This window comes from Xenia sp. Carnegie-2017, unplaced genomic scaffold (genome assembly GCF_021976095.1).
Source record: "Xenia sp. Carnegie-2017 unplaced genomic scaffold, XeniaSp_v1 HiC_scaffold_3, whole genome shotgun sequence".
NCBI classification, from domain to species: Eukaryota; Metazoa; Cnidaria; class Anthozoa; order Malacalcyonacea; family Xeniidae; genus Xenia; species Xenia sp. Carnegie-2017.
The window spans coordinates 1,532,843-1,545,687 of NW_025813493.1; the positions used below are offsets into that span (position 1 = coordinate 1,532,843).

Consider the following 12,845-nt stretch of genomic DNA (forward strand, 5'->3'; position numbering starts at 1 on the left):
ATTGATCTGCACTCTGATTCTTAGTTGTCGAAATTTTATTAAGAAAGGATTATGCGACCAATTCACAACAATCTCAGACAACTTAACATTCTTATCGAATTACAACTCAACTCTTTGCTCTAAATTACTTCTATTTATACGAATGGTTTCGTGCGTAGGAAATTAAAGTTTTCATGCAAAATGTGACTTAAATTATTAAATAGGAAATTCCACGTAAATAAATAGTAAACTATAAGTTCATCCTTTACGTTAAGGAAACTACACCTAAATTCTAATTACGAAAGGCTATATTCATTGGTGAGGACGAAACATTGAAAATTTCTTAACCAGTAGAGCAACTGCATAGCGATGATGCAAAATCTGGCTCCTAAAATGAAAAATTATTCAATTAGTAATTCCAACATAACACCGTTTCAAGGGAGAATGGTTCGTTTCCTAACAGAAAATTTTAAAATAATGGATCTTATAAAAATCCTCATTTAAAACAAAGTTCAACTTTTTTTTCAAAAACAATTGTCTCGTGACGGTTCAAAACTCGAAGCAAAATCCCCATAAACTGACATATATATATTTTCAATATATTTTTACATGTGACAAAAAGAGAACAAACTAAAAATGAATGGAGGAGGGGCACTTGTAAAAAGTTACTCGTTCACAATTCTTTTCTGCCAAACATAGGCAAAAAAACGACGGGTAAGGAAGAAGCGGGGTAAGTCCCGATACAACACATCAATGTTTTCAAAGTTTCATTATATGCTATCGACAAAACATAAAGATGAATCTTTAGAGTCTACAGAAAGTAATATCAAAATTTTTCCAACCTCTTTCACAACAGAACAGTCATATTCAGGAGAAAGATTAGATTTTTCAATTTTAATCTTTAAACCAGCGGATTCGCGTAACTCGGATTCAACAAAAGTAGGTAGAGGGGATTGTATGGGTGAAACAAGGGTTTTGCTGGAAAGTACAGGACTAGGAGATGGAGTTGATGAGGACTGTGAAAGATCAGGGGAGAGTCGGGGTAAATTGGGATAGGATGATTGATTGTTGACAGTTGATATTGAGGGTGCTGACGCAGAACGTTCACGAGCTTGAGGTGTAGGTAAATTATCTCGTCGTAAGATACAACTTAGCATGTTATTTAAATTGACTGTCGGTTAGCTGAAAATGTTAAAACACTAACAGTTAGTTACACAAACATCAAAGTAGAATTTCTACTTGTCCTTATCGCAGTGACGTGCGTAGCCAGCCCGCAAAGTTGGTTGTGCCATGTAAATTTCAGAACATTAACACTTCATTAGAGAGTTACTGTTTTTATAGTGAGTGAAGACCTAAATATTTTACACAACAGGAACAAACTTTACGCAACTGGAACAATTAAAAGTATTTATCCCCTCAGAACACTGATATCGTTGAAGTTGTCTTGTTGAGCAGTTAACACTTCAAATGATTCGTTTTCTATTAGAAAAAAGACTATAACGCTTTCTTTTTTACAACACTTTCTTATAACGCTTTAATAAAACACTTTCTTATAACGCTTTCTTTTCCATAACGCTTTCTTTTCCATAACGCTTTCTTAAAACACTTTCTTATTACGCTTTATTTCTTATAGTTATAAAACTATGAAACTATATATAAAATTATATAACTAGATAACTAAATAACTATATAACTAACTGAAAATAAAATAAACCACGAATTGCTTCATCGAAATTTATTCCCTACAGAACTGTTTCGTAGATCGTGACTAAAACACCACACGAGTACATACGAGTACATACGAGTGACATACGAGTACATACGAGTAACATACAAGTACATACGAGTAACATACGAGTACATACGAGTGACATACGACTATTTTCTGGTCAACAAATGAGAAACAACACAATTTCTTCAATACATTGATATTTGCGTTTATTTTTCCTTGTATTTGTGTGGACTTTGGGGCAACCATTTGATGGATTTAAATGCTGAAAAGGTATTTTACTTTCATACATCATTCATTTGTATGTTTTAGTTGAATTTGTTATAGATATTTTGTCGATGCGATTTGCCAGTATTTGAGCGCTTTTTGACACACTTTCACCTAGGAAATACATATTTATGAAAGCGATTAAATAAACAACGTATAAATAATGCTTTCAAAACGTGCTATATGAAATAAATGTACATTATATATATTTGAATTAAATGAGAGTTGCACTGTGTCACGTATATATATCATATTATGCGTACAATTTCAGCTTACTTTTAATGTTTTTAAAGTTCTAGCTGATATAATTCAGTCTTTTAACTGCAAAATCAGTATCTTAAAGACCAAAATGAATGTATAATCGCTTTCATAAATATGTATTTCCTAGGTGAAAGTGTGTCAAAAAGCGCTCAAATACTGGCAAATCGCATCGACAAAATATCTATAACAAATTCAACTAAAACATACAAATGAATGATGTATGAAAGTAAAATACCTTTTCAGCATTTAAATCCATCAAATGGTTGCCCCAAAGTCCACACAAATACAAGGAAAAATAAACGCAAATATCAATGTATTGAAGAAATTGTGTTGTTTCTCATTTGTTGACCAGAAAATAGTCGTATGTCACTCGTATGTACTCGTATGTTACTCGTATGTACTTGTATGTTACTCGTATGTACTCGTATGTCACTCGTATGTACTCGTATGTTACTTGTATGTACTCGTATGCACTCGCGTGGTGTTTTAGTCACGATCCTGTTTCGTATGGCAGTTGTTTAACTTGCCACACTCGCCAGAAGAATAAATATAGCACTATATAAACGATATAACTATATATAAAATTATATTAAAACACTTTCCAATCTTATTTAAGAAAGCGTTATGGAGGTAATCAGGTTCGTCAAATGAAAAAAACAACGTAACAATTGATCAAATAATTTAATTTTTTATAAGGTTCTAGTTCTGGTCCTGGTGTGTGTTTCAAAATTCAAACTTTTTAAAAAAACGTCCGACAAGACAGACAAATGGCGCCAAGCAAAAATTTCATGAATGTCCGACAAACCGCAACGTGTCAATTATTTATGAAAGAGGCGTGTCGACATAATGTTTTGCATTTTTTATCAATCAACACTACATTGGCACATTGCCCATGAAAACACCAATCGTTCTTATTATTCAACCACAATTTTTCTTTGTTGTAAAGATTGGCAATCATGAAACATTGTAGTCTTGTTCCTGAACTAAACGATTGAAATAGCACAACTGAATGAGAGTAGTATCAATAATGAGAAAAAACAGCATCTTTTATACATTAAGGATTATTTTATAAATTTTTTATATTTAATGTAACTTTTTTCTTTCAAGTAAAATGGAAATGTTTTGAAAGACGATATGAGATTCACCTTAATTGATCACTCATTTCATGCCTTGGAAGCGAGTAGCTATATATAGGCTGCAATTAAGATTTTTCGTCTTAACCCATATCCAAATCAAATGGTATTAAATCCATGCTTTATAGTATAGATTATTTGTCATAGATGGTCTAAGCACTGGTATCTGTACCCTTGCTGCCTTATTGTCAAAGAAAAAAATTTGCTCCAATATTTTTTACATTAAAGGCTGCAGTGAACTCAAATGCCTATAAATAATCTCTTCCACATTAGAAGGTATATTTTTGCTATTTTCCATGATGTTTTTAATAGCAGCAAGAAAGTTTTTTGTAGTTCGCTAAAGAAGCATTGACTTTTTCAGGTATCTTGAGAAACACTTGTATATTGTGTTGATCCAAAAAGAAAAATCGTTTTCCCTTTTGCACAAACGAAGCCTTAATTGTCATGCTCAGTTTTTATGGGTAGTTAACATGCGCTAAGTTGTAAGTTATACTAAGAAAATAAGGCATATTCCATTCTTTTATCTTCTATAAAAATATAATGGACCATGATTAAGAAAGAGGTAAGCCCAATAATTATATATTTTAAAGCGTGCATTTTTTAAATAAATTTGTAGCATCAAGGTTTTTCTATTGAATACGTTTCTTTGTCGAGACACATAAGACATCTTCAACAGTCTTAGATACAACAAGCTAAATGAATAATCTAATTAAAAAATTACATTGCATTAAATTACATGATAGGATTGACAGGAATAGTGTTTAATTTGACCCATAAGAAAATAAGGAAAGATATCCGTACATGAAACTATCACATGATCAGTGGCGTAGCAAACCCGCAAGTTTCTTCTTGCCATGTAAACATTTTGTTGTTCATAATATTATGAATTTTTAATAAAACGAATGATGCTGATGACAAAAAAATAAGTATCATGAATAAATTGAGGGCGTACAAAGAATTAATTGAGGGCTGGCTACGCCACAGCCCATAAAGGAAAAAAGAATTAAAAAATCATTAAATAAATTTTGGATGTGATGTGAGCAAAAGGAAGCGTTTTTTATATCTCTAGCATAAGGATGAAGTTTTGTGTTAATTTTAAATCACGAAAATCATTTAGGTAGCGCGCAATGTGTTTGTGTTTAATTGACGGTATTGAAATGAAAAGATTTTCCAAAGATTACTGTCATTAAATTTTGTATCGTCCGGTTTAATTTTTTGATTAAATCTAAGGACGAAAACAAATAAATGGATTTTTCTTTACAGGCATTTAAATGCGTTACATATATTATCATTGCGAATTTTACTTACTATTTCCCTTTAAAAATCAGCATTGATAATAATGCTACCGAGTCTAACGTTTTATTTATCAGCTTCTTTGGTGTACTTGAAGAAAAATCTAGTTTTTTTTAGCAGATCTACAGATATTAAGAAACTTGGCTGCATTGGGGTTAAAGATAGATAGGTAAGCCGTTATTTCCTGAAAATTAGATAGTTAGAACAGCTTTCAATCAAGAAGGGAAAACTACATGGTAATAACTACATGGTCAGATTTGAAGGTCAAACAGAGCAACAACTCCCGGAAATTTAGTAAAATTTATATTTAGTAAAGAAGGAGGTTTTGTAAAGTATAAAGTTTACTGGATTAGAAAGTTTAGCAAAAAAAAAGTTAAGTAAGGCAGGAGATTTTGTAAAGAGAAGGAGGTTAAATAAGGAAAAAGGTTTTGTAAAGAAAAGGAGCTTAATTAAGGAAGGATGCTAAATAAAGAATATAGTTTATTGTGCAAGATATACGATTATTATTCATTATGACTTGCATCTAACGTTACAAAGAAGCCAATAAAGCAAATACAATTCATTTCATGACGATCCTCTTTGCAAATTTTTAATTTAAGTGGAAGCAGATATCAAACCATTGTTTTTACAATTTGTTTATTTTGAAAAAGCAGCACGTGCTATATAAACGTGCAAGTCTTATTAAGTGTGAGAAACCTTATCATAAAGTAAATGGCTTGCACCCGGGAGTATCGTTACATGTTTGTAGATGTAGATCGTCCAGGTTGGTATAGTCCTGAGAAGGACTGTTTTTGTTGTTGTTGACCGACGTTTCGACAACCTTAGCGGTAGTCATCTTCAGAGTCAAATAGACTTAGGTTTTCGAAACGTCAGTAAACAAAAACAAAAACAGTTCTTCTCAGGACTATACCAACCTGGACGATCTACATTTACAAACATGAAATCATATCATGCCATAAAGAATAAAGTATAATAGTTACAAAATATCTCTTTAAAGAAGGCAGCCAACAACATGGTAAAACTCAAAAAACTGTAATTATTTTGAGTATGATTTGACGACATCAGCTTCATTTAGATAAACATGTTAAAAACTCACATTTCCTCCATTTCATTGATTGAAACAATATTTTTTACTACTTCATGAAATTAACACAATTTTTTGCATATTCGCTCATAAACAAACATATTTTTACATGACGTATTGATAGATATATTGATCAAATTCATGAAATTATAAATATTTATGAAAAGTCTTCATGGTTTAATTTTCATTTCACTGGTTTTCACGTTACTAAAACCAGCCCAAAACATATTTTCACGATTTTCATTAAGTAGAGAAGTAGCATAACGATTATACCACCAACCACCATAGCCAGGAAGAACGCAACTTCCACTACTTTCTTTATCATTATCTGAATCCTTGGTTGTAAACTTCATGTTATTGTGAAAGGATAATGCATCCCCAGCAGTTCCTGAAAAGTAGAAATAGCTCTATAGTTTTCTGCTGATTTGTATTTTGAAAACGTAAAAGAAACTGTTCCTATCATTCTGCCATTATTCACAATAAACTTTATATGCAACATTCCATGCATTTAATGATGCATACATATTATATTAAGAGTATTTGCTAAACAGTTTTTTTCGTTGTTGGCTTGATTTAAACACACAGGAATAAAAAGAGAGTTAAGAAAAGCATTGTGAGTATTTACACCGCTTTTTTACCAAAGAACATTCCCAAGTCTTTAGATATGGCGATCCAACACTTCAAAAGAAGTTGTTATATGAAGTAACAATAAATCGTCTTCATTCTCAGACATGTTTAAAATTAACACAGAGCAATTTAAACTTCCGTCTTTATATTGCCTGATTCAAGCACTTGCATTGACCAAACAGAGGACGAATTATACAGTTGTTATTTTATAAATTTCTTGCTGCAGGCTTACATTTTTGCATGCTTTGCAAGAAAACATCTTTTCATATCATTAAAAATTACAAATAAACCGCTCTTTTTTGCGTTATACATTTTCCGGATTACACATAGGAGAAACAAGAGCAAAGACAAGCAAAAGTGCTCAGGCCTGTTTCAGATGTCGCATTTACATGAGCCGAATGCATTCAAAACAAACGTAGATGATTAATTTTATCGCATTTTCTTTTGTTTTAAATGCGTTCGACATATGTAAAATGTAACTTTTTAGACGGGCTAAAGAAATACGAGCTGTGCTTATAGATAATATTCAGACAATTATTATCTTTCTGAGGCATAAAATCTGTCTTTAAAGTTACTGAATATTCTGCTTTTAAAAATGATCTTGCTAATGCATTGTATATTGTCTAAATGTAAGGTCAAATGCATTGTAAATTGTCTTTCTTGCGGTTGACATTTCAGACGATACATTTCTTTGACCTTAGAAATTGTTCATATGAGATTGGCCAGCCCGCTTAAGCCGTGCTAGCTACTTTGCCGGGCCAATTTGTATTCGCATTCACGAGGCGGGCTGGCCAGGCGGAAATGTTGTATTTAATTTCTGCCAACAAATATTGTATTTTTTTAGGAAAATTAAATTGTATTTAGACTCAGATATTCAACAATCTGGTTGCTACCAGTGAGTTCCACCGACTATTGTAATGGTATAACATAAAATTTTCAAACTTAATTTCAATTGTACGCTGTTGTTATGAAGTTTTTGCCATCTTTAAGTAACCAAATAAGACAAGAGCATGCGCAGTCTCATCGCTTCCAGCCCAGTTCAGCCGGGCTGTCCCGATTGATGCAGTTATATGAGCCTGTTAGAAGCGAGATCTCGCTTCCTTTAAGCGGATCTCTCCAAGCCGGTCTGGCCCGCTCTTCATATGAACGCAATTTCAAAAAAATTGTAAACTAATATACAAGGCGAGATCTCGGCAAAGCTACCTAGCCTGGCATAAGCGGACTGGCCCGTCTCATATGAACTGGTCCTAAGGTACAATCTGTCAACGCAATTTGCTATCACAAACACTCATTTTCTTTAATATTTTCTTACCTGTGTAGTGTCCGATACTTAATTGATACTTAGAATTTTCATCCTTTACAACAAAATCTTCATATTCAGCGTATTTCTTAGTGCCTGACGTGTTTACTAGATCAATTTGAAGTTTATTTTTCCTTGCAGATGTTAGTCGATGTATCTTGTCCAATCCAAGCCAGAACTCGGATTTAAGATTACCAAAGCCACGTTTATACTCCGCCCAACACAGATAAAAGTCTGTATTTCCACTTTTTATATTTCTTTGAATTACAGTCCAACCACCACCCGATGACGTCATGTCACAGAAGACCTCAAAGTTTCCTTTACCATCAGGATCTATTTGATAAACTCCACTTTCGTTCTTGCCATTATTTTGTACATCAGTGCAATCTTTGGCTATTTAAATTGAAAATGTTAAAAATTCAGTTTCTCAAGGTTCTGTTATGATAGGATAAACGACTGAATTTTGTGAAAAAGTGTTTTTAAGCGAATGAAATCATTACTAGGTATTATTATTATTTGTTAAAAATTGCTTGTTTCATGTTTCACAGGCTGGAAACTAACAGAACACAAGCATTGCATGTAAGATATGGATATTATTGACTACTGTGAATTACATTTGAAGTGGGAATGCTGTTTTGCAATACACTCAATTTTAGAATATAAAGTCAATTTCATTGTAATGTGTGCTTACATGAAATTTTTTTATGTCTGAATAGAAAATTCCGGTCTAACTCTAATAGCGTTAAATTGAATAGTAAGAAAGTCATTTGAAATTTTATTAAACCCAGTAGAAATTTAATGCCATCTACTGAAAAACGTTATTACACATTATTTACATACATTTTTTGACCTTATTTATTGTACCTCTTAAAAATATTGCTTATTTAGGTTTTTAAAGGAAGTGAATGCTTAACAGTAAAACATAATTTTCTTACATCGAAAGTTAACAGGATATGTATAAATGAACATTATCAGTGCATACCACCCATACTAAGCGGCGGATGACTAATTGCGCGGCCTGTAAGCTTAGAAAAATTTGTGGGACTTTAAGTGATATAACTTTCTACCAAAAATTTCAGTCTTTTGACGATGTTTCCGTTTTTTATGCTCCATTGCCTTCGCTTCAGTTTTGTTACTCATAGTATAAACATTACAGAATAAATTTAAATTTCGAACGAGATTGACTCACTACTTTATGAGTTCTACACATAGAGCATTATAATAGTATATCGTACAGTTTCCAACAGGATATATTATTGAAATTTTGATCATTTATCTCATCTAGAATGGGAAAGAGTAAAAACTATGTTTAAAGAGAACAGGACTTTTAAAAACGCTGGAATGTAAGCTTCACCCTACATAGCCTACTGAGTAATCGGACAACGGCCATATTTGTCTGTTCTTGGAGTAAGTTCATAAAGCTACAATCCATTGGTTGAAGACATTTGATGTAATATTATTGAGGTGCACTCATTTTTGGAGGTCTGGAAGCAGAGGCCGCGGAACCGGGGGGGGGGCATTGGGGGAAAGTGCCCCCCCCTTCACTTTTTGCAACAGGGGAAAATGTGCCCTTTTTCTGGAATGAAAGTGCCCTTTTTCATGGTATAGAAAAGCCCTTGTTTTAGGCAAAATTGAACAGAAGTTTTTCTTAGATACAAGTAGCCCCGAGAGTAGAACATAGTCTGTCGGCATCATGCGAAATCAGCTATAGCTTAGTTTTTGATCTTGATTACCCAGATGGATCAAAAATCGCGTTTGTCGATTGGGGTTGTCTTCGCAGACGTCCGCCCAGTAACTTAATTAACCAATGAGAAGTCGCAATTTATGATCCACATGAGACTATAAATTCTACGGCAACGCATTGCTCCCGTCGTATTGTCTTTCAGGCCATTGGTCCTACAAAACTGTTGACAATTCATAATCATAATAATTGAAAATTTTGCGGTTTAAATCACTTCTAATCAAAATCATCATGCCTAGAGCTGCTAGGCGAAAAGGAGAAAAGGAAAAAGAGCTTGTAGAAAGAGCTAAAAGGATGCGAAAACTGACGAGTTTTTTTAGTAGTGCTCCAGCAGAGAACGTTGTTGACCAAAACATCGACTCTAGGTCTAATTTGACACTGCCGTCAGCTACAGAAACTCCATCAACGTGTTTATCTCCTCATTCTCATTCCAAACCAAAATTCGGCGATTCTGATTCTACATCGTCTTCAGATATACTAGTCGCTCCACCGACCGAGCCAGTTCACACACCTTCTCAAAACCTAACGTATGCGTCTTTGCCAAGTTCCACGACTACCGCCCTATTGGTAGGACCTATGCAGATTGAGTCAACGGAATGTTTGCTACAACTCGATTGTAAGCGTTTGTGCTGTACAGGCCGACATCCTTACCATCCTACCCTAGAAGAAATAAAGCACACGTCTAGAAAGAACCAGTACAGGAGGATCGTCGAATGAACAAACTTGGCCGTCTTCTATATTTTTTAAATATACATGGGTCACATACTGCATGACAAAAGGCACCATTGCCTGTTACTTCTGTAAAAGAGCGATGTGTCAAGACCTTATTACTTTCAGTCATAATGGTGAAAAGGCTTTTCTCCTAGGAGAATTCATTGACTGGAGGAAGTGCGGAGAAAAACTTAAAAAAAACTCTCAGTCTAAATTTCACGCAGAGGCGACTGAGAAAATTTTATTATCTGAGGATTCGAGAAGAGATGTTGGAGCGATATTGGTCAGGGAATTGAAGAAAACCCAGGAAACTCGAAGAAGAATGTTGCTAAAACAACTAAGTAATTGGTACGTGCTTGGCTTCCCTACAGGAGCGCTTCGATCAAAAAACATATTCTGTATTGATGAACATCGAAACCGTGCTCATTAATGCAGCAAACGGGCGTAAGTTTGAGTTGAATGATGAAGTTTAACACCTTTACAAAAATGACCTCGACTTTGACCAGCTGAAGGCGGAGTTAAAGCTTCTTGAAGGAGTTATCTCGCAGCGACTTCCAGAAGTAAAGAAGGTGACATCAATTGACACCATAACATCAATATTCTCAACCGAAGAAAATAACTCATCGCAGATTGTCATGGCAATGTCTAATGTTGTTCGACACTTGTAGATTTACCTTCTTGCTCCAATGAGTGCAGCCTCTTTAGAACGATCTTTTTCATGCCAGTGGCTTGTCAAGACACATCTCAGGAGCACAATGACGGCAGCAGGCTACAATAATCTTATTGTTATGCATGTAAACAAGGCCAGAACTGACGAACTGGACTTACGTTTAATAGCTAAGAACTTTGTTCTGAAAAACGAACGGTTAGATTTTTTGGAAATTTTAATGAGATCGCATTACTTAATAGAATTGTTCATGTAGTCATCTTAGTTCAATTTGTTAGCACGCACGCCGAGCTGTAGAGAATACGCATAGCATTCAAAGAATGTCAACCAATATTTTGCAGACTTTGAAATTTAATCATGATTCATGAAGCAATGCATATCTGTTATAAACTAAAACAGTAAGCTGCAAACTCACATACCCTTTTCGGTCAGTGCCCCCACTTTTGAGATACTTCCAGCCCCTGTCTGGAAGCATGTCTGTCAAAATGCTTTTTAAAGTTTGTATTTACAGAATTCTTAGTTTAGGAAAGCCAACCAATTATAAACTCAAGACTGTCTAATATGGTGTATCTAGGTTAGCAGGGCCATGGCTAGATTACTAACTTCAGGACGAGTGTTCAACTTAACCTTAACCCTTACCCTAACCCTAACCCTACCCTCTCCTTAATGTAGAGAAACTCAAAATGTGTTAATGTTAACATATGCTATTGTCATTTAGAGAACCATACACTTTCAATGTTGTGTGCTGAGGAAGTTTTAAGTGTATTAAAGCTTTTCATAAATTTATTACTGATTTCCTGCTTGACTATATTGATAATAATGAACTTGTATGTGTGGCTGTGAGCCTTATTTTTGTGATTAAATGTAAAATGTAGATGCAGCAAATTCCTTGCACAGAAGCAACAGCACAGAGAACAGCTCAGGATTCTCAACAAAGAACAAAGTTAAATGAAGTTATGATCTTCGCACTTTGCTGGACAATTTAAGCAATCGTCTCGGGAGCCTGAAAAAATCAGGTGACTCAACGGGATTCGAACCCATGACCTCTGCGGTGCCAGTGCAGTGCTCTGACCAACTGAGCTATGAAGTCACACAGTGGTGAGCAGGTCAATATTGTTGGGCTCATGTTTTCATATGGTTCGAATCCCGTGTGAGTCATGGGTTCGAATCCCGTTGAGTCAGCAGATTTTTTCAGGCTCCTGAGACGATTGCTTAAATTGTCCAGCAAAGTGCGAAGATCATATCTTCATTTAATTTCAAAAACACCGCACTGCATAAAACATTCAAAGAACAAAGTTTTAAAACTGCACAGAGATGCTCTTTATTCATGATCGGTGATAAAAAATCTTGATAAAGACAGTAATGAATCCATACCTTTGCACGAGTTACATTCTCCTGAGTATCCTTCCATACACGTGCAGTTCAATATTCCATTAATTTTACGATAGTATGTGTTGGGTCCACACAAAGGAAAGTGAAAAGTGCTTGTCGCTATATCGATCAATAAAATTAAAAAAAAAATTAACCAGGGATTTTAAACGAAACATATTCTTCCTCAAAGGACGCAATTAGTCACTAAGTATCCACGTTGACGTACTCAGCAAGCAAGTTTGTTATGCAATGTTGGTAATTTTGGTGTTCGCGTATTTTGTAAAAAGAAAACAATTAAATAAATGTTGAAAGTTTACAGAATATGAACAAATTTGCTGGCTGTTTGGGACACTATAGGGGATATACTAAAGAAGTTAGATAATTGAAAAATATTCAGAAAATTATCAATTCATCAGTAGTTCTCACAAAATGCGTCAAAGCTCATATATTTTGGCATGGCTTTGCCTTGTTTATTTAAAGTAAAATGAATGAAAAAACTAATCTCAAAAACCATGTGAGTGCTTCTTTATCGCCTCAATTTGAACAGCATGCACAAAGAAAATTAAAAAAAATTTTCAAATCTAGTTTAATCCAAAGATGTAAAAGTTTAAACTCTGTTTTGCAATATACTGAAATTTTAAGAAATTTGATAAACATTAAGCTCACTGCACAACATGCTCAA

General features: G+C 34.2%; 1 non-coding gene across 1 annotated transcript; it reads right to left on the bottom strand.

Moving 5' to 3' along the window:
• Positions 1-11,808: 11,808 nt before the first annotated feature.
• On the bottom strand, positions 11,809-11,883 carry Trnaa-ggc. The gene has a single exon. It is a non-coding gene; the product is annotated as a tRNA-Ala (tRNA).
• Positions 11,884-12,845: the final 962 nt, after the last annotated feature.